Below are 23,059 nucleotides of genomic sequence, written 5' to 3' on the forward strand. Positions count from 1 at the left end.
TCACAATAAAAATCGCTGATCGCCGCCATTACTAGTAAAAAAAAAATAATAAAAAATTATTAATAAAAATGCTATAAAACTATCCCTACTTTGTAAACGCTATAACTTTTGCGCAAACCAATCAATAATCGCTTATTGCGATTTTTTTTACCAAAAATATGTAGAAGAATACGTATCGGTCTAAACTGAGGGAAAAAAATGTTTTTTTATATATTTTTGGGGGATATTTATTATAACAAAAAGTAAAAAATAATGCATTTTTTTCAAAATTGTCACTCTATTTTTGTTTATAGCGCAAAAAATAAAAACCGCAGGGGTGATCAAATACCACCAAAAGAAAGCTCTATTTGTGGGAAAAAAAGGACGTCAATTTTGTTTGGGAGCCACGTCGCACGACCGCGCAATTGTCAGTTAAAGCGACGCAGTGCCGAATCGCAAAAAGTGGTCTGGTCTTTGACCAGCAAATTGGTCCGGTCTGAAAGTGGTTAAAGTGTAAACACAGATTGCCCCAATAATAAAGAGTACCTGTCACCAGCCCAGAGTACATATCTGTGGCCCATCAAAGTACCCGAGTACCCATCTGCAGCCCACAGTGGCAGAACTACCGCCATAGTGACACACGCGGGCGCTATGGGGCCCGCAGCTGAGAGGGGTCCAGTGAGGATGAGGAATGCACACATCTCACTTGTGAATGCAGGGCGATCTCCTGCTAGGTGGCTGCCTACAGGCGCACTGCTGCCTAGACTAGCTGGGAGGATGCAGGCCGACCTTGATGAAACATGTGAGTGTGGCATGTCAGTCTGCGGGGCCTGGCGGCAGCCACGGCTCCGCCGCATAGTGATGCCTCTGTGTGTTCTGACTCTGCATTGCTGCTGACCGTGCAGTGTGCTGTCTGTGTCTGCCAATTGAATTGGAAGTGACACCGTCATCCTCCAGACTCCGCCAATGCCCATCACAATTACAATTAGGCTGCTTCCTGTGTGCCCAGTGACAGGTGCCGTGACAGGCAATGAGGTGCTGAGCGCAGGCGCGGTGAATTGTCCACCTTATCGTGATGTCGTTCCCTCCTCCAGTCCCACCCACAATGGTGCAGAGGAGCCCGCGCAGTGCTTTGGCTGGCTGTCCCACACGGTCTGCAGCTTGGAATGGAGGCTTAGGCTAGAGCTGAGAAGAAGAGAAGGTACAGACAGTCTGATGTGTAACAGTGTCAGTGTGGCCTGTAATTGGCTCATTTGTGTAACACAGTGTGTCAGTCAGATAGTGTGTCCTGCAATAATTGCTGCCTGACTCAAGCTGTAGACAGACAGTTTTAGGCTGGGTTCACACTGCAGCGGTTTATGAGATCGGATGTGATTCGCACCGCACTGCAGTGCAAATCACATCCGATCTCTGTGCGATGCGAGTTCAGCCATACAGATAGTATGGCTGAATTTGCATCGCATCCGGCCCAAACTCACACAGGACCCTTTTTTTGGTCCGCAGCAGAATCGGATCGCATGGGTGTTCACACTATGCGATCTGATTCCTGTCCAAGTTTGCAGATCGCACTGCGATATGCGAACTGATCTGGGGGTGTCATTAACGTTTCACTGACACTCCCAGCAGTTCGCATAGGGCAGTGTGAACTGCCGCCGGGAGGCATGCGATGCGGGAACCCACAGCGGATTCGCAGCATTCCCGCATCGCTGCAATGTGAACCCAGCCTTATACACAGTCTGTAGCTGATGCAATCATATTCAGACTTCACAGTGTACAGTATAATGGCATCATATACGTATTTATTATAGTATGGGCAAACAAATATTGGCTACTGTATTGTGGGAAACACTGGCAAAACCCAAGGCATACTGATAGCAGGTACACATACATAACATCCACACTCCAGCCCTCCAAAATTAGTTTGCTGTATACACTCTACACACTAAGCTGTTGCCTGGGTACTGTGTCACATGAGTGTGATAATCTGTTGTTCAGTGGCATTAGTTAATTTTTTGTGGGGGGGGGCTGTTTGTGGGGGGGGGCCCATACAACCTTTTCCTATGGGGCCCTGTGATTTCTAGTTACGCCCCTGGCAGCCCATCAGAGTACCCGAGTACCCATCTGCAGCCCATCAGAGTACCCGAGTACCCATCTGCAGCCCATCAGAACTGGAGTACCCTTCTCCAGCCCATTAGACTACCAGAGTACCTATCTGCAGCTCATCAGAGTACCTATTTGCAGCCCATTACTCATAGAATATATATACGTTGGGGTGTTTGCCTTCCAAAATAAGGTCATTTTGTGAGCGTTTCCATTGTCCTGGTGCTCCATGGCCTTCAAAAGTGTGATAGGTTGTCAGCAAATGAGATGTGTGATTTAGTCAATTGGGTCTTTACTATGTGATTTGTGACTGGCTGTGATTGGACATAGCCAATCACATAGTAAAGACCCAATTTACTAAATTATACATCTAATTTCCTGACAACCTATCAGTAGGGAAGTGGTTAAAGCCATATATTCTATGAGTAATGGGCTGCAAATAGGTACTCTGATGAGCTGCAGATAGATACTCGGGTAGTCTAATAGACTAGAGAAGGGTACTCCAGTTCTTTGATGGGCTGCAGATAGGTACTCTGGGCTGATGACAGGTACTCTTTATTATTGGGGCAATCTGTGTTTACACTTTAAGCAGTAACTAGCTGTTACCGCAATCTCCTCCTCACACAGAGTAGGTGTGTGAGAGGGAGAACGCGGTAAAAGCTTGTTACCGTGGTTAAAGTGGAACTAAACCATCTTATCCTTTACAGCCAAAAAAGCTGTCATCTTACCCTGTGTTTGATCTGGACTTGCCATGGTGCTGCAAGATCAGCCATGACACCAGCCATTTGATAATTTGACAGTTCAGTTGAGAGCTAACATAAGCACACTGGTAACATTTATCATTCAATGTTTTCAGAAGCCATGAACAGACTTACCATCCTGATGCTAACAACTACTTGTTAGTGTGACATCTGTTTTACCAAACAAAAATGATTTCATCGTTGATTCAGCCTAGGCCAGTTGGTTCTCACAGTCAATCCTTTGGTGCTCTAAGAAACCAGAAGACCTCTAAGCCCTTGTACACACAGTCGGACGCTCCGACCACAAAATCCGACGGATTTTGTCCGAAACTGGTGTTGCATACACACGGTCAGACAAAGTTGTCGGGAAATCCGATCATTCAGAACATGATGACGTTCGTTCGTTACGACTGGACTACGTTCAGGCTAGTAGCCAATAGCTTTGGTCTCGTAATTTGATCTGAGCATGCGTGGCACTTTGTCCGATCGGAATTCTCTACAAAGTTGTCGGAAAATGTTATATGTAGCTCTCAAACTTTGTTGGTCGGACATTCCGATGGAAAAAGTCAGATGGAGCCCACACACGGTGGGATTATCTGACAACACGGTCTGATCGGACATTTTCCGTTGGAATATCCGACTGTGTGTACAAAGGCTTATAGGGGAAAAAAATGGGCTGGTCTTTTTTTTTTTTTTTTTTAATAAATTGCTTTCTGCATAAAGTAGAACAAAGGCAAAAACATTTTATAATTCCTGTCAGTTTTTCTTGGCATCTGTGTCACATTAGGACTTAGAGAGGGTCATTTACTATAGCGCTGCGGGGAGAATTAATGCTAAACGCGCTAATTCACACTAAAACTGTATTCACTATAGTGCTGGTAAAAAAAATACTCCCAAAATTGTATTTACTATAGTTCCCTGAAAACAACTAACGGCCAAACCCTTATGTCCCCTACACACGGTCGGATTTTCCGATGGAAAATTTTTGATGGGAGCCTTTTGGTCGGAAATTGCTACCGTGTGTAGGCTCCATCAGACATTTTCCATCTGAATTTCTGTCGCACAAAATTTGAGATCTGGTTCTCAAACTTTCCGACAACAAAATCTGTGCAAATTCCGATCGTGTGTACGAAATTCCGACGCACAAAGTGTGCATGATCGGAATCAAGCAGGAAAGCTTGATTTTTCTTGGCTCGTCATACGTGTTGTACATCACCGCCTTCCTGACGTTCGGAATTTCAGACCAACTTTGTGTGATTGTGTGTATGCAAGACAAGTTTGAGCCAACATTTGTCAGAAAAAAAACATGGATTTTGTTGTCGGAATGTCTGAACGTGTGTACGTGGCATAACTCTGCTAAAACCTAGTAGTGCACATGGAAATAATGTTTAGAGCATGATATAATTGCCTAAATGATACTCAAATATGTGATATATCGTTTAATGTTAATCTGCTTTTAAACTGTGAAAAAATTATATCTTTAAGGCCTCATGCACACGGACGTTTTTACAGCTGCTTTTTTGAGCGTTTTTTGCAGCTTAAAAACGCCTGTCCATGTTAGTCTATGGCTTTATGCCCACCTAGGCGTTTTTGAGCTGCAAATGGCATAGGCGTTTTAAAGCTGTAAAAAAAAAAAAACAGGACCAGTGCATTCCGTGGTGCGGAGCTAGAGCTGTAAAAACGCGAATCGCGGTAAAACGCGCATAAAAGCGTAACATATTTTCTTTGTTTTCTGAGTGCTATAGCCAAGAGATGTGTTTCTTTAAAAAACGCTACTTAATGCCAATGCAAAACGTTTTTAACGCCGATTTTTCCAGGCGTCGGAGCTAGCTTTGCAGACAGTTTTTTTAAAATGTCCGTGTGCATGAGCATTAAAAGTCTGAGAAGAGATCAATTCCCTGTTTTTGTACAACTAGGTGCCAACACAACTGAGCATGCTCAGACCTGCAAACAGCTCTCATTTGAGCTCCCATGGATTTTTTACAAGGAGCTATAGTAAATACCAGAATTAGCGCTGGGCTAAAATGCATTTTTGAGAATGAAAATCTGAGCTATAGTCCAATGCAAGTTTAAGCCATTGATTCTAATGGCACAATTGTAACTTCCCCAAATAATGTTTGAGATGAAATTTAATTTTCTCTGAAATAAATGTTCCTTGCAACAATGTTGCTGCTTCTATTTTGTTTTTTCTCATCTATTTTGTTTTTAACCCCTTCCCGCCGAGCGTACGCAGATGTGCGTACTCGGCTTCCGGGGGATATACCGGGATGATGCCCGCACCTGCAGGCATCATCCCGGTACCGTTTTTTTCAGCAGGCGATTGGTTATCCAGGCATAACAACCGATGCGGCTAAAAGCCGCTCGGCTGTTATGCCGGAGGAGCGGGAGGGGACGTCCCCCCCTCCCGCCGCTGTTACCGGTGCTCCCGCTCGATCGGGAGCACCGATTCAAATTCCGCTGCCTCCGGCTGCTGGGCAGGGACTGGAATGAAGCCGTAATTGGCTTCGTTCCAGTCTCCTCATCGTAAACACGGAAGCGACGTCATGACGTCACTTCCCGTTTACTCGGCTGCCAATGGCACCGGTTTTAAAAAAATATCCGGTATTCAGAATCGCCGTTTTCGGCGATCTGAATACATTGAAGTGTAAAGGAGGGGTGGGGGTCTTTTAGACCCCCGATCCCTCCATAAAGAGTACCTGTCACCACCTATTACTGTCACAAGGGATGTTTACATTCCTTGTGACAGCAATAAAAGTGATCAATTTTTTTTTTTTAAACAATTTAGTCATTTGAAAATAAATAAAATAAATAAAAAAATAAAATAAAAATTTTTAAAGCGCCCGCCGTCCCCGCGAGCTCGCGAAGCAAAGAAAACGCATACGGAAGTCGCGCCCGTGTATGTAAATGGTGTTCAAATCACACATGTGAGGTATCGCCGCGATCATCAGAGCGAGAGCAATAATTCTAGCACTAGACCTCCTCTGTAACGCTAACCTGGTAACCGTAAAAAAAATTTAAAGCGTCGCCTATTGAGATTTTTAAGTACCGTACTTTGTCGTCAATCCACAAGTGCGCGCAATTATAAAGTGTGACATGTTTGGTATCTATTTACTCAGCGTAACATTATCTTTCACATTACGCAAAAAAATTGGGCTAATTTTACTGTTTTTTTTTTTATTAATGAAAGTGTCCCTTTTCCCAAAAAGTTGCGTTTAAAACACCGCTGCGCAAATACTGTGTGACATAAAATATTGCAACAATCGCCGTTTTATTCTCTAGAGTCTCTGCTAAAAAATATATATAATGTTTGGGGGTTCCAAGTAATTTTCTAGCAAAAAATATGGATTTTAACTTGTAAACACCAAATTCCAAAAATAGGCTTAGTCATGAAAGGTGTGAAAATGGTACCATTGCTGATGCAAATTTAAAATGGGTCACAATTTTGTGTGTTTTTTTATTATTTCCAAATAATCATAATTTGAGCCCAAAAAATGTGATATGTGTACCAACATCAGAAATAAAAATGTAATTCCCAAAAATTAGAGGGTAACATCAATAATCTACACTCACCCACCAAATATCACAGAATAAATCAAGAAGAATAACTCTTGAGTAATGTAATTACACCACCTATATGTCCAAAGAAATGCAGTATATGTGTATTTATGTGTAGGAGGTTTCCACATGTGGTGGCTCTGTGGCTAAAGCCTCATACACATGATCGAATTGTTGGCCAACAAAAGCGTGGAATTTTGTCTGAAGGACTTTAGCCCAAACTTGTCTTGCATATACACGGCCACAAAATTGTTGACCGACAAATTTCATTTGGGTACAGTGTTGTATGCCCGCGCAATTGTCATCTAAAGTGCATCAGCGCTGAAAGCTGAAAATTGGTCTGAGACTGAGGGGGGTTTAAGTGCCCAGTAAGCAAGTGGTTAATCTCATTAGGTTACTTTCACACTTGGGTGACTTTTCATGCAGCTTTGGACCTCAGAGTCGCATGAAAAGTTGCCCCCATGATTTCCATTCATATCTATGCAACTTCCCCCATGTTCACATAGCTCTGAATTGACATGTCAAATTGCAGGCCAAATCTGTGCCTATTGACGGCAATGGAACTGTCCGAATTGGTGCGACGCTGCACAGATTCCCAAAAGTATTTCCTTTGGGCTACTTTGGGCAATTTCAGGGGGTGATTTTTTGCCTCCCAACTTTTTGAGATGGGTATAAGGGACACCTAGTAGCAAAAGTATGTAGGTATAGGGCACACCCCCCTAAAACACCTCCTTAACCACTTGCTTACTGGGCACTTAAACACCCTTCCTGCCCAGACCAATTTTCAGCTTTCGGTGCTCTCACACTTTGAATGACAATTACTCAGTCATGCAACACTGTACTCAAATTAATTTTTTGTCCTTTTTTTCCCACAAATAGAGCTTTCTTTTGGTGGTATTTGATCACCTCTGAGGTTTTTATTTTTTGAGCTATAAATGAAAAAAGACCTAAAATTTTGAAAAAAAACGCATATTTCTTTGTTTCTGTGACAGAATTATGCAAATTATTAATTTTTCTTCATACATTTTGGCCACAATTTATACTGCTACATATCTTTGGTAAAAATAACCCAAATTAGTGGATATTATTTGGTCTTTGTGAAAGTTAGAGAGTCTGCAAGCTGTGGTGCGAATCGCACAAAATTGATCACATCTGATATACTGGTGGCCTATCTCACTTCTTGTGACCCGAACAAGTCAGGAAAGTACAAATACCCCCCAAATGACCCCTTTTTGGAAAGTAGACATTCCAAGGTATTTAGTAAGAGGCATAGTGAGATTTTTGATGTTGTCATTTTTTTCCCACAATTCTTTGCACAATTAGGATTTTTCATTTATTTATTTTTTCTCCACAAAATTGTCATTGTAATAGGTTGTTTCTCTCACATGGCATGTGTATACCACAAATGACACCCCCAAAAAAATTCTGCTACTCCTCCTGAGTATTACAATACCACATGTGTGGGACTTTTTCACAGCCTGGCCACATAGAGAGGCCCAACATGGAGGGAGCGCCATCATGTGTTCTAGGAGCATAAATTACACATCTAACTTTTTGACTACTTATTACACTTTTGAAGCACCAGGACAATGACACGTGACACTTATGACAGATGGCACTGATACGTGGCAATGATGACACTTATACGTGGCACTGATGACACGTGGCACTGATGACAGATGGCACTAATATGTGGCACTGATGACAGATGGCACTAATATGTGGCACTGATGACACGTGGCACTTATACGTGGCACTGATGACAAGTGGCACTAATACGTGCCACTGATGACAAATGGCACTAATACGTGGCACTAATACGTGCCACCGATGACAGATGGCACTAATACGGGGCATCGATGACAGATGGCACTAATACGTGGCACTGATGACGCGTGACACTGATGACAGATGGCACTGATAAGTGGCATTGATGACACGTGACACTGACAACAGATGGCACGTGACACTGACAGGTGGCACTGATGACAAATGGCACTGATACGTGGCACTGATGACAGATGGCACTAATACGTGGCACTGATGACAGATGGCACTATGTGGCACTGATGACATGTGGCACTGATGACAGATGGCACTTATACGTGGCACTGATGACAGATGGCACTGGGGACAAATGGCACTGACAACAGGTGGCACTGGGGACAGATGGCACTAACAGGTAGCACTGGGGGCAGGTAGCACTGGGGGCAGGTAGCACTGGGGCGAATGGCACTGGGGCAGGATGGTACTGGGGCGGATGGCACTGGGGCAGGATGGCACTGGGGCAGGATGGCACTGGGGGAGGATGGCACTGGGGGAGGATGGCACTTTTTTTTTACACTTTTTTTTCACTGACGGCCGCTGCAGCCGTTCATCTCTCCCCTCTCACACTGTCTGTGTGAGGAGGGATAGCGGCGCTGAGAGATGATCTCATATGTTTACATATGAGATCATCTCCCATTGGACACGCCGATCGCACTGTAAACGGCCGCTGTGTCCCACCATCAAACAATAGTAAACATGTGTTCTCAATATAATTGTGCTCAAATGGCTTAAAATCACACGGATGGTATCACCTACTGAAAGCTTGCATTGTACTCAGCAGCATATGCTGAAAAGAGACGAGCTCCTATTAACCAATTCCACATCAGCATGAGCATGGTTGTTAATATAATATTATTGCTTGAAATGCAAAACATTATTGTATAGAATCAAACATTAGTAAATGTATTTTCTATTAGGGTAAGTGTTCAGCTCTGTAGCATAGGGGTATGCCCTTCTACCTTCAAAGGTTCAAGCTATGAGTTCAAATCCTGCTGATGGTACCACCTCTTGAAAACGTGCATTATACTCAGCAGCATAATTAGCCAATGCACATCAGTTTGGTTTATTCCATATTTTAACTATTCAAATGCATGCAATGGTATGTACTTATTCAATAATGTTATGGTGTGGAATTCCAAATATCAAAGAATATCCCCCAGTACATCCCAGGCCCTTTGAGTCTGGTATGCACTTTAAGGGGAACCCCACAGCAAAGTTGAAAAAAAATTGATGTTGGACCCCCCAAAATCCATACCAGTCCCTTATCCAAGCATGCAGCCTAGAAGTCAGAATGGGGGGGGGGGGGGGCGAGCGAGCACCCTCCCCTTCTGAACCATACCAGGCCACATGCCCTCAACATGGGGAGGGTGCTTTGGGGTCTCCATATAGCACAGCTTTTTTTTCTTATTAGTGGGTAACCGGCTGCATGGAAGACGGCAGGAGCATGAGAGACAGCTCAGGGAGAAGAAATGTCAAACATATTAAATGTCTTTTCTATGTATTTTCTATGCATGATTGTGCTAAGCCCAATAGGCTAGTGGTCAGCACTTTTACCTTGAAAAACTCAGGCTCTGAAGGACTCATGGGTTCAAAGAGAGATACTAAAAGATTGCATTGGTGAAAAAAAGGGGAATGATTATTAGCCAATTAGCCAAAGCAGCATATGCTGAAAATAGGCAAATGCCAATTAGCCAATGCACTTTAATTTAGCTGATTCTATTATGTTAACTATTCAAATGCATGCAATGGTATGTAAGTATTAAATAATATTATGGTATGGAATTCCAAACATTTACCGTGGCCGATGGCTACAGTAAGCAGTGGAGGGCACCGGATCGCAGCGGGAGGGGGGGCCCCTCTCCCGCCGTCGATAAAAGTGATCTTGCAGCGAATCCGCCACAGAGACCACTTTTATCTTGTAGCGGACTGCCCGCTGAAGAAGAGGATACCGGGGTTATGGCAGCTAGCTTCTGCCATAACAACAATATCCTCCTTCAAAGTCATCACGTAAAACGACAGTAGGCGGTCTGGAAGTGGATAAAAATGTTTCCTTTAGATACATGGATCATGGTTGCAGTGCAGTGCTATATACTAACTTAGTAGAAATTTACATTTGCATATATGTGGAATTGCTAATTAGCGATGATTTCTGAATTTACTAATGTATTTTCGTCGCTAATAGCGCTCTTTTTCATTTGCGCGTTTGCTCTTTAAATCTTAATTGCCTAAAATGGGCGCTCTTATATACAATAGTGCCCAGTATTTCCCGGCGCTATAGTAAATGACCTCCCATAGTGGTTAAAAGCATTTGTAGATGGTTGTGATATGGGAAATATAACTCAGTGGTAGAAGCATTTTCCAGTCACAACAGCCATGAACTATGTTTCAGGGTTGGGCAGCCCACTCTTCTTATAACAAAAATACAAAAAAAACAGTTACCTTCACAGGGGTTTTTCACTATCAAAACTTGAATGGAAAAATAATACCAAGCTCATGGCTTCTCCTCCCAGCATCATTGCTCAGATTCAAGCTTTGGCCCTTTTCCTTTTGGCTAGTCCGTTAGACCATCTGACACAGCACCCTGTGTTTATGTACAACCACTACAAGCCTGTCTCTAGTAAGGCCTGGATACTGGGGTTGGAGGCTTCTACCCTCCTAATGCTCTTTGAAGCCTCAGAACTCTGTAACCTGATCCAGTAATTACAAACCCCAGAAACTGAAAAAAATAATTTTATCTGCTCATAATTGATATTTTGGAGCCCCACACTCTCTACATTCATGTGAACCATGAGTCAGTTCGCATTTGTTTTTCAGTGCGTATTATTATAGTACGTTTCTGATTTTCAGTTTGTTCTTCTCAGGTCCTTTCTGATTTTTACTGCGTTCTGTTAGTTCGTTCTGACCAGCCGACCATTTTTAAGCCATGTTGCGGGTACGTACTCATCGTAGAGTTCGTGCTGTGCAGGGGCTTGGTGTTGGGCTTCTTACTTTGACCCAAGCCCAGTGCATGAACAGGGTGGGGAGGAGTTCATGGACCAAAAATTGGTTAATCACTATTTGTTGGCTTTGCTGTCCCCTTATATTACCAAGCAGGACACCTACATACGGCAAGCCATCACTCCCGAGCAGAGGCTAGTCGCCATGTTGCGGTATTTGGCGACAGGGAGAAGTCTGCAGCACATCAAGTTCTCCACAGGCATCTCCCCCGAGGCTCTGGGGATCATTATTCCAGAGACCTCTTCTGCCATCATTCAGGTCCTGCAGAAGGACTATATTAGGTTAAGTTTTCGCCTTTAACATCAAATTCTATGTATTTAATGTTTGCTAATGTATTGTATTTCTTTCATCATTCCCTAATTACCATGATTGTAATATGCTGTGACTGTCCCCTTTATCCTCATGCATGCTTGAATTTTTTCAACTTCCTTTTTTGTCCTTCATGCATATCTGCCTTCAGTAACCTCCCCAGCATGCTATCCTGGGCCCATACACACCTAGCCTAGTCACTTAACAATGTATTTTGTCAGCTCCATTGTAGTGCTTTCCCCTAAACACCCCCTAAAACGTCTACAAATGTTATTTGTGTCCTTAAATTCATGCAGAGTGCCAGAGGCTTTTTTTTGGGTCCCAAAATCATTTGGAACCCTCCCTCCCCCCAATCGCTAGGTTAACTGATACCAATCCTCTATCTGCTGACTTTGCCAAACCCATACACACTATACCTACCTCTTTTGTGGTCAGATTTATGGATGAATTCACCAAAGCAAGTAGTGAAAGGGCCTGCCAGAATACTTTAAAATGGTACTGTTTAAAGTTTTGTTCTCCTATTATCTTGATAGGTAATTGCAGAAAAAAGTGCTTCAATTTGTACAGTGTGTATTTATATTTTTGTATTATGACACTTCTTACCTGTCCAGTGGGCCAATAGTGTAAGTAAGGAGGGGCTGGCCAAAGTAATACACATTATTTATGCATTCAGCTCTGAATGAAGTGGAGAGGGTTACCTGTCCACAACATACCCCCCCCCTCAATTTTTTACAATGGGCCATCAGAGAGGGTGAGGAATCTGATAAGTGGACCTTATATTTTTGTCTTTAAATACTCCTTAAAATAAATGTTATACTGATGTTGGCCAAGTATGTTTGTGTCTAATCTGCTTGCAATGTTTATGTGCAAAATTACATTTTTTTTCTTTCTTGTTTGACTCCACAGGCTTCAACGCCACAGGAATGGCAGACTGTGTTTTGCCAATTTGCCCAGCGATGGGACCTTCCCAACTGCAGAGAGGCAATTGATGGGAACACATCCACATAGTCCCACCCCCCAACTCGAGGTCATACTATTACAACTATAAGGGGTTTAATAGTATTGTGATGTTGGCGGTGGTGTCTGCGACATATGAGTTTCTCTATGTGGACGTGGGGAAGAATGGCCAGATGTCAGATGGTGGAGTCATCGCCCAGACAGAGTTTTACAGACAGCTCCAGAATGGTGGCTTGGGATTGCCACCTGCTGAAGAGAACGTGGAAGGACTCCCGTTCGTCTTTGTCACTGATGAAGGGCTGGGTGATCACCTGATGCAGCCTTTCACCATGAGGACCTTCACCCCGGACCAGAGGGTTTTTAACTACCTGCTGGCCAGAGAAGAGTGGTGGAGACCGCTTTCGGGATAATGGCCAGCCGGTTCCACCTATTTCTTACACCCATACACATGGTGGAATATAAATTGTTAAACTGAAATAATATTTCCTTGGATTTACTGTATCCTAGGTTCTCCAATGGGCTTTACTTTTTGGCCATTTTCTTCAATAGTGCAAATGTAATTTATTTGATACATGAGGTGACAATCTCTTCTTCGGCGAACTATTATTATGTAGATACGTCTACATCTCGTGCTATTTTTATCTGCTTGATTTTATATTTTTGCTAGCAATTCTCTTCGTTCAATTTTATACGACTCGATCGAGTCATTTGTAGCTTTCAACGTCTATTTGGTTGGAAAATAAAGTACACGTGTTTTAGACTTTATCACACGATTGGGCGCTTTTTTTCCTTTTTCATCCATTTGGTGATACGCCAACTTGAACATTTTCGAACGGACCGGAACGGACGACGTTCAAGGAACATCCGAAGGTGTGGGTCATTTTTTACCTTCCTACCCCCAAAGGTGATTCGAATCATCCATTTACACGAGGAGTGTCGGAGGAACGATCTTGTCCGATCCCAATCGTTGGGGAGTTCGTATCTGCGCACACTAAAGGTGGCTCTGGTAAGCCTTTACTACTTACTTAAACTGTACAGTGAAAGAATTTACGTGGTCAAGCACCTACACCAGTGATACCTGGGACCAACTTTAAAGTTTCATTCACGTTTTACTTAATGAACTTTTATCTTCACATATATGGGGCCTTGTAAATCACTTCATTTACCCAAAGCATGGGATTTGTTTTGATTTGTTTTTTAATCTTGTTGTTTATTTTCTTCACTTAATCACAAGTTTGTGCTTCACAGCATCAAGCTGTAGTTTAAATAACCATTTGTCCTTTTAAAAGTGTTTTTTTTTGACCATTTTTTTGATTTTTTTAGTTTAATAACCCATTTTTTGCTTTTTTGTTTATTGCACAATATGCACATGTGTATTGTTTATCATTGATGTTTTACTTTTTGGAAACATTATCTTTGAAAGTTTTTTCCCTGATCTATTGTTTCACTATATTCAGTCACGTGTTATATACTAAGCGCTGCACTGTTTTCCACATTTCGGTTATTTAGACCTAGTATCTGTTTTTTTGTGCTTAGCTGCTATTTTCTTAAATTGAATTTTTCCCATATCAACTAATTTTTACCAAGCGCAAGTTCTACTCTTTTGTTCTCTATTATTATGTTGTGTGTCTGCTACACACACTCCTTGTTTTTGTTGTTAATGTATGTAATGCATTAATGATCAGAATATACATCATTTTCATGATTGTGCTCACTATTAAATGGACTCCTCGTGCTACCAATTTTGGCTGTAAAATAGTTGGTGTGTGCCCTGGGGTACAAAGGTTTTGCCAATTATACCTGTTTCTTCGGCGTTGCCTTCCTCTTTGTTTAATTATGACCCATAATAAATGGCTATTTTGTATTCACAAATACTTGCCTATGTGTTTTACTTAAAAAAGGACAGTTTGTGAATAGGCAGGTACATTTCCTAAATACAATGTCAAATTAACAAAGGACACCAACACCAACCAACCTCCTTGAGGTTAAAACAATACAAGATAATAATGGTCTTGTGATAACTTGACACACAAAATGAAAAAATATTATGGAGAGCACTAAAAAAAACAAAAAAACAAGGAGATCTTGATTAACCACCTCCCACCCCCCGTATGCAGAATGATGTCCGGGAAGTGGTTCTGTTAGCCTGACTGGGCGTCATACGACTTCCAGCAGGATAACATGCTGGCGCGTTACCCGTGGGGGCACGCATCGCAGCGATCGCGAGTGCGGCGTGTCAGTCTGACACCCTGCATCTCTGATCGTGATAAGAAGCCTCTGTCAGAGGCTTCTTACCACGTGATCAACTGTGATAAGAAGCCTCTGTCGGAGGCTTCGTACCACGTGATCAGCTGTGACCAATCACAGCTGATCATCGAGTGAACCAGGAAGTGCTGGTAAATGGCATTCCTCTGTTCGCGCTTACAGGGAGAGCAGATTGGCAGCTCTCCCTGTCAGAGGGGGGGTTGTGCTGATAATCAGCACATTATCAGCACAGACCCCTCAAATGTAACAATCACCTGCCAATCAGTGCCCAGAAGTGCCCCAACATTAAAGTGTGCCAGTGCCCACCACAGTGCCAATCACTGCCCACCACAGTGCCAATCACTGCCCAGCAGTAACACCTGTCAGTTCATATCAGTACCTACTCATCAGTGCTGCCTATCAGTGCCACCTATCAGTGCCAATCAGTACAGCCCATCAGTGCCTCCTGTCAGTGCCCATCACAGCCACTTGTCAGTGCCCATCAGTGTGGCCTGTCAGTGCCCATCAGTGCTGCATATCAGTGCCGCCTATTGGTGCCCATCAGTGCTGCATATCAGTGCCCATCAATTCTACATATCAGTGCCAACTCATCAGTGCCCGTCAGTGAACGGGAAAACAAAATTTTATGAAAGAAACTAAAAAAAACTAATTTTTTTTTCAAAAATGTTGGTCTTTTTTAGTTTGTTTAGCAAAAAATAAAAACCGCAGTGGTGATCAAATACCACCAAAAGAAAGCTCTATTTGTGGGAAGAAAATGATAAAAATGTAGTTTGGGTACAGTGTTCCATGAGCACACAATTGTCATTTAAAGTGTGACAGCGCTGAAAACTGGTCTGGGCAGGAAAGGGCGTAAGTGCCTGGTATTGAAGTGGTTAAAAAAAATATAAAAAAATAAACAAAAATGAAAGATGAGATCATGAGAAATAATAAAGAAATCAGGTTGTCAGAATGCTATGTGAATATGAGCAGGAAAACAACTTCATTATTCTAGCATTATAAAGAAGAAGAGAATGCGCTGCATTAAAAGATTTCAAAATTTGCAGTGTGACGAATGTGCTATCTCCATTATGAATGCTAGTTTTACCAGACCGAGCACTTCCATCTCGTAATTGATTCAGAGCATGCGTGAAACTTTTTGGAATTTACACAAACGGATTTTGTTGTCAGAAAATTTGAGATTCAGATTTCAAATTTTGTCAGAAATTCAGACAGAAAATGTCAGATAGAGCCTACACATAGGGTTGCCACCTGTACGGGAATGACCCGGACAGTCCGGGTTTTGAACACTCTGCCCGGGTTTTTATCCTCTTGTAACCCGGACACCACAGCATAAGCGCTCTCTAGTTCCAGCCAGTGTGGAAAGTACCTGCAGCCCTCCACCAGCACCATGCCCTCACATGCCGCCCTGCTGAATGCGCTCTCTCCCAAGACCCGCCAGCAGCACTCCCCCCACTCCCGTGGCTTCAGTGGTGAGTGCCTCATCCTGCTCCCCACTCTGATGTGCTCTCTCCCGACAGCAGTAACCCCCCTTCCCCCACTTCCCAATCCCACCTGTCTTCAGTGGTAAGCAGCACTCCCGACTGAGTCCCCCCATCGCCCCCCGTCAATGTGCCGATCAGCACATGCAGAACGCTCTCCTCTTCTTCCCCCGCTCCAGCCTCCAGCAGAGTTAATGTCTTGTTTGTGAAATGACAGGTAAGTTACAGACTAATCATGTCGGTCCCCCTCCTCACCCCTCTCAATGCAGCACTACTTGCAGGGGCCTAGCAAAAGGAGCAGCCAGTTTAGCAATCAGCCTCAGTACAGGGAGAAACCCACAGCTTACAGGGACAGCAGGAGAGAGGTATACACAGTCCCCCACTGAGCACCATAGTCCCCACGTCCATCCCACAGTCCCCCCTTCCATCCCACTGTCCCCCCGTCCATCCCACTGTCCCCCCGTCCATCCCACTGTCCCCCCGTCCATCCCACGGTCCCCCCGTCCATCCCACGGTCCCCCGTCCATCCCATTGTCCCCCGTCCATCCCACTGTCCCCCATCCATCCCACTGTTCCCTGTTTATCCCATATTCCCACAGTCCCCCCGTCCATCCCACAGTCCCCTCCTCCATCCCACAGTCCCCCCGTCCATCCCACAGTCCCCCCATCCATCCCACAGTCCCCCGTCCATCCCACGGTCCCCCTTTTTTCATCCCACTGTCCCCCTTTCCATCCCACTGTCCCCCTTTCCATCCCACTGTCCCCCCGTCCATCCCACTGTCCCCACGTCCATCCCACTGTCCCCCATCCATCCCACTGTCCCCATCCATCCCACTGTTCCCCCGTCCATCCCACTGTCCCCCCGTCCATCCCATGGTCCCCTGTCCATCCCATTGTCCCCCGTCCATCCCACTGTTCCCTGTTTATCCCATATTCCCCCTGTCCTCCCTTCCATCCAACGGTCCCTCCTCCATCCCACTGTCCTCCTGTTTATCCCACGGTCCCCCTTTCCATCCCACTGTCCCCCGTCCATCCCACAGTCCCCCCCTCCATCCCACTGTCCCCCCATCCATCCCACTGTCCTCCTGTTTATCCCACTGTCCCCCCTTTTTCATCCCACTGTCCCCCATCCATCCCACTGTCCCCCGTCCATCCCACATTCCCTCCGTCCATCCCACTGTCCCCCCGTCCATCCCACTGTCCCCCCGTCCATCCCACTGTTCCCTGTTTATCCCATATTCCCCCTGTCCTCCCGTCCATCCCACTGTCCCCCCGTCCATCCCACAGTCCCCCGTCCATCCCACGGTCCCCCGTCTATCCCATTGTTCCCCGTCCATCCCACTGTTCCCTGTTTATCCCATATTCCCCCTGTCCTCCCGTCCATCCCAATGTCCCTTGTTCATCCCAATGTCCCCCCGTCCATCCCACTGTCCCCCCCGTCCATCCCACTGTCCCCCCCGTCCATCCCACAGTCCCCCCGTCCATCCCACTGTCCCCCCGTCCATCCCACTGTTCCCCCGTCCATCCCACTGTTCCCCCGTCCATCCCACTGTTCCCCCATCCATCCCACGGTCCCCCATCCATCCCATTGTCCCCCGTCCATCCCACTGTTCCCTGTTTATCCCATATTCCCCCTGTCCTCCCGTCCATCCCACGGTCCCCCGTCCATCCCACTGTCCCCCCGTCCATCCCACGGTCCCCCGTCCATCCCACGGTCCCCCGTCCATCCCACTAACCCCCCGTCCATCCCACAGTCCCCCCGTCCATCCCACTGTCCCCCCGTCCATCCCACTGTCCCCCCGTCCATGCCACTGTTTCCTGTTTATCCCATATTCCCCCTGTCCTCCTGTCCTTCCCACTGTCCTCCTGTTTATCCCACGGTCCCCCTTTTTTCATCCCACTGTCCCCATTTCCATTTCACTGTCCTCCTGTTTATCCCACGGTCCCCCTTTCCATCCCACTGTCCCCCCCGTCCATCCCACTGTCCCCGTCCATCCTAATGTCTCCCCGTCCATTCTCACAGTCCCCCATCCATCCTACAGTCCCCCCGTCCATCCCACAGTCCCCCATCCATCCCACAGTCCCCCCGTTTATCCCACGGTCCCCCTTTTTTCATCCCACTGTCCCCCTGTCCATCCCACTGTCCCCATTTCCATCTCACTGTCCTCCTGTTTATCCCACGGTCCCCCTTTCCATCCCACTCTCCCCCTGTCCATCCCACTGTCCTCCCATCCATCCCACTGTTCCCTGTTTATCCCATATTCCCCCTGACCTCCCGTCCATCCCACGGTCCCCCTGTCCATCCCACTGTCCCCCCGTCCATCCCACTGTCCCCCCGTCCATCCCACTGTCTCCCCATCCATCCCACTGTTCCCTGTTTATCCCATATTCCCCCTGTCCTCCCATCCATCCCACGGTCCCTCATCCATCCCACTGTCCTCCTGTTTATCCCACTGTCCCCCTCTCCATCCCACTGTCCCCATTTCCATCCCACAGTTCCCCGTCCATCCCACGGTCCCCCTGTCCATCTCACTGTCCTCCTGTTTATCCCACGGTCCCCCTTTCTATCCCACTCTCCCCCTGTCCATCCCACTGTCCTCCAGTCCATCCCACAGTCCCCTTCCATCCCACGGTCTCCCGTCCATCCCACGGTCTCCCGTCCATCCCACGGTCCCCCGTCCATCCCACAGTCCCCCGTCCATCCCACAGTCCATCCCATTTTCCCCCGTCCATCCCACTGTTCCCTGTTTATCCCATATTCCCAGGGCGAGATTAAGAGTATCATGGGCCTGATGCTGAGGATTTTGATGGGCCTTTTTATGGAAATAAAATAAAATATTTCATTTACTTTAACAAAAAAAAAAGTTTTCAAACAAGCCACTCATTCACACTGTATGTGCAAGAGAACCCATGTGAATGAGCCCTTAATTTTTTAAATGATTTATTACATTTTTGAATAATTTTCTTCATTTATTATTATTTGTGGAGTTTTTAAATTTTTTTAATTTTTTTCACAATACTTTTTTGGGAGAATGGAGCAGTGGAAGGTGTCAGTACTGCATACACAGGGGAGGCCCAGAGCTGGGGGAATCTAATGGACAGTCTGGGGTGATCAGTACGGGGGGGGGGGGGCAATTACAAGCACCGATCTCCCTCTAGAGGAGGTGGCATGGCTTTGAGAGGCTTCATGGAGAGCCATAGAGGGAGGCTGTCATGGTGATGGTGCTTGTGATTGCCAGCAGCACCGATCACCCCCGACTTTCAGATTCCCACTGCTGTAGGAGGTACAAGGAGCGTCTCATGCAGTGCAGTATCCAAATGATCAGTCTGTCCCTGCTGGGCCTAAATTGAGGTAGGGGCCTGGAGCTGCAGCTCCAATAGCCCCTACGTTAATCTGGCCCTGCATATTCCTACTGTCCTCCCATCCATCCCACGGTCCCTCGTCCATCCCACTGTCCTCCTGTTTATCCCATGGTCCCCCTTTTTTCATCTCACTGTCCCCATTTCCATCTCACTGTCCCCATTTCCATCCCACAGTTCCCCGTGTCCATCTCACTGTCCTCCTGTTTATCCCACGGTCCCCCTTTCCATCCCACTGTCCTCCCATCCATCCCACTGTTCCCTGTTTATCCCATATTTTCCCTGACCTCCTGTCCATCCCACAGTCCCCTGTCCATCCCACGGTCCCCCTGTTTATCCCACGGTCCCCCTGTTTATCCCACGGTCCCCCTGTTTATCCCACGGTCCCCCTGTCCATCCCAATGTCCCCCTGTCCATCCCAATGTCCCCCTGTCCATCCCACTGTCCCCCTTTCCATCCCAATGTCCCCCTGTCCATCCCACTGTCCCCCTGTCCCCCTGTCCATCCCACTGTCCTCCTTTCCATCCCACTGTCCTCCTTTCCATCCCACGGTCCCCTTTGTCCATCCCACTGTCCTGCTGTGCATCCCAATGTCCCCCTGTCCATTCCACTGCCCCTTTGACTACTCTGTGGCCTCCCTGACCACTCTGCAGCCCCCTCACCATCCACCCCGCTGCCTCCCCCTCTGCATCTTGCTGGTGTGGAGTTCTTTAAGGTGCTGTGGTTAGGATGGTCCACTTTGGGGTGCCTTAGATATGATGGACTGATTTGGAGTGTTGAGATAGAATGGGCAAATTTGGTGTGGTGTTGATAGTGTGGGTTGCTATAGGTAGGAAGGGCTACTTTGCACTGTCAGTGGAAGGTTGGGGTGCAGTGGATAGTAAGGGGTGTTCTAGGGGTGGGCAAATTTAGGCCCATTCCACGGTTAACACAATGTGGCTACGCCCTCTGTTCATCGTGGTGTACGCAGTACACTGTGTTACTACTACTACTACTTTAAGCCACCCAAAGGTGTCCAAGGTCTTTTACAATCCTATTGTCTATAGTGTATTATAAAAAAAATGCCGTGTACCAGAAAAGTGTTCGGGTTTGGCTCGAAGAAAAGGTGGCAACCCTACCTACACACCCAATCTCCCATCGAACATTTGTTGTCAGAAAATCCAACCGTGTGTACGCGGCATTACAGTGGGGAAGAATTCTATTGCCGCGTACACACAATCGTAATTCCGGCCAGAAAAAGACAGATGAAAGCTTTTCATCGGAAAATGCGACCGTGTGTATGCTCCATCGGAATTTAGCTGTCCGAATTTCCGCCAGCCAAAAATTGATAGCATGTTCTCAATTTTCCTGACGGAAAAACTTTCTATCTGTAATTCCGATCGTGTATATGCATTTCTGACACACCAAAAATCACTCATGCTCAGATTCAACTACGAGACAGAAGCTATTGGCTACTGGCTATTGAACTTCCTTTTCCTAGTCCCGTCATACGTGTTGTACGTCACCGCGTTATAAACGATCAGAATTTGATGTGACCGTGTGTAGGCAAGACAGCTTGAGCCGAATTCCATCAGGAAAACCATCAGAGCTTTTTCCGACGAGAATTCCGATTGTGTGTACGCGGCATAAGGCTGGGTTCACTCTATTGCGAATTGGATAGCAGAAGATTTTGGCTGTTTCTCTATGTAGCTGGTTCACATATCTCCGCAGTGGCCCCAGTGCAAATTGTGTGCGTCTTTTGATCCGTTTCAGGTCCGAATTCATCCAAAAATTCAGGCTTAAATCAGATCCGTAATGCTGAACGGGGACGCACCGCACCCCTGCTGTGAGACGCATGTGAAGATAGTTTGAACCCAGCCTAAAGCTAGGGGTGGCAGCTAATGTTAACATTCATCCATATGGTGGTCTGTTGAAGCTCAGTGCTCCTATGGAGGCCACCCTTCTCTATGTACATGGACTTCTGTTTGCATCTGAGTTTTCCCCTGCATACCACTCAATGTGAATGCAAATTGGGAACAGCTTCCTGCAACTAGAAGTAACTCAAAAATGAGTCAAAGCATCTCAGAGAGCACCTGGTAAGCAATACTGCATTTGATTCACTTCTAAAGACACACGTTCTAACTTGTTTTTCGCACAGGTCAAAGCTTTTTATTTACCAACTGCCTCTTTAAATTATAACTAAAGGCAAAACATTTTTTTTTGTTTTTGCTAGAGGGGAAATGGATTAGAACACCTGTCAGGTTTTTATTGCTGTCTGTGCCCCCGTTAGGGAAATTCACCATCTACATTTGTCCTGTTTACCATGATCATTGAAAGTAAAAGAAAATCCCAAATTTTGAGCTGTCCCCAGAAACGTAATAGAGGGGAAATCTTCCAATAGTGACACTAATTCTGGTGACCTGGGGGTCCCCAAGAGATTCCCTTAATTTGCAAGGATTTCCTCTCACTTCCTGCTTGGCTATGGGACAGGAATATTTCCCCACTGGAACAAAAATAAACCTTACAGGGGTTATAACCCTCCCTTGAAAAAAAAAAAAAAAAAAACTATTACCTATACTTCTACCTTAAAGGGGTTGTCAAGGTAAATATTAAAGCTTTAAGGTGAAAAAACATCTGACAGTGCCGGCGCCCATAGCCCCCCCCCTATTTTACATACCTGACCCCTCGAAAGTTCCACGCTCGCCCCTGACGTCCTCTTTACCACTCAGCCTGGCCGCTGATTGGCTAGAGCGGATGGATTTAAAGCAGGGCAGCCATTGGCTTGCGCTGCTGTCAATCACATCCAATGACGTGGTGCGCCGGGGTCGGGGCTGAGTGATACAGCGATTGGCTATTGCCGCCAGGCTGTATCATGGGAGCATGCCCGCAAGTTCTTCTCACCATGCGAGGGAGCTCGCATGAACATGAGAAGTACTTGCTGGAGGAAGCCGAGACAGCCGCCGAGGGACCCCAGAAGACCAGGTTCGGGGCCACTCTGTGCAAAACGAGCTGCACAGTGGAGGTAAGTATAACATGTTTGTTATTTAAAAAAAATTTACTTTGCAACCCCTTTAGAGCAATAAAGTCCGTTATAATGAAATAGATTTTCAGCACTCCAGGGTATCATCCAAACTATTTTGTATACACAGAAATGAAACCCTCCTTCGCATAAGCGAACCGCCAGACCAGCAATACAATGACACAGGCCTTGCTGCCCTCAAAAGTGAGGGAATCCCAGAAGTCAGAAATGGCAGAAGAACAAAGAGGGCAGTTGACTGCTGAGCTCTGAGGAAGACCCTCGAAACACATCAGCTGGCAGTGACTCTTGTGAGTGTTTTTGTGGCGCTTTTGAGAAGTCTCGTTCATCTTTGACTGCTACTTGTCGACTACTCATATGGCAAAAATATTTACTATCGTTTGTAATTTTCTTTTCTTTTCTATCTTTCTAATAAATATAAACCAAGGATAATGCACATGGCTGGTGTTCTTCTTCCATTTCTATCATCCAAACTA

Source organism: Lithobates pipiens, unplaced genomic scaffold (assembly GCF_037356315.1).
Source record: "Lithobates pipiens isolate NorthernLeopardFrog02 unplaced genomic scaffold, aLitPip1_a1.2 Scaffold_8, whole genome shotgun sequence".
In the NCBI taxonomy this organism is placed as follows: domain Eukaryota; kingdom Metazoa; phylum Chordata; class Amphibia; order Anura; family Ranidae; genus Lithobates; species Lithobates pipiens.